The sequence below is a fragment of the Sinocyclocheilus rhinocerous genome, unplaced genomic scaffold (genome assembly GCF_001515625.1).
Source record: "Sinocyclocheilus rhinocerous isolate Xijiao unplaced genomic scaffold, SAMN03320098_v1.1 scaffold910, whole genome shotgun sequence".
In the NCBI taxonomy this organism is placed as follows: Eukaryota; Metazoa; Chordata; class Actinopteri; order Cypriniformes; family Cyprinidae; genus Sinocyclocheilus; species Sinocyclocheilus rhinocerous.
The window spans coordinates 477,901-478,393 of NW_015667266.1; the positions used below are offsets into that span (position 1 = coordinate 477,901).

The 493-nt window shown below is 35.5% G+C and overlaps 1 pseudogene; it reads right to left on the reverse strand.

Moving 5' to 3' along the window:
* Positions 1–493, reverse strand: part of LOC107733394 (chloride channel protein 2-like) — a 47,530-nt pseudogene that overhangs the window by 9,573 nt on the left and 37,464 nt on the right.

Consider the following 493-nt stretch of genomic DNA (forward strand, 5'->3'; position numbering starts at 1 on the left):
ATTATAAAATAATTTAATTTAACTAAGTATAATATTATATAATTAATATAATTTAAAAATATTAAATTAACTTAAATTACAGTGAATCTCTATTTGCGCATCCAGCGGTTCAGCAGGTCAAAGGTCAGAGCAGGCACGAGGAAGGCGTTTATGATAAGATGACGCGATGATTTAACGAACCCGTGTTTTATCGCGGCTCTTACCAAGACCGAAATCCTGACGCGTTTGGGCCTGAAGTCAGGAGCCACTGTGTGCTCCACATTATTATTCTATATATAAGGGAGGGAGAACATAACATACACACCAAAAAACTTCATACGATTACCCTCATATGAACATAAGAGTGTGTGTGTGTGTGTGTGTGAGTCTCACCTCCATTGCATCAGTCTGAGGTCGAGCACATAACAGATTCTTCAAGCCAATGCCAGAATCATGAGGACCTGAAAAACACATAAAATAAAATAAAATAAAATAAAATAAAATAAAACAAACA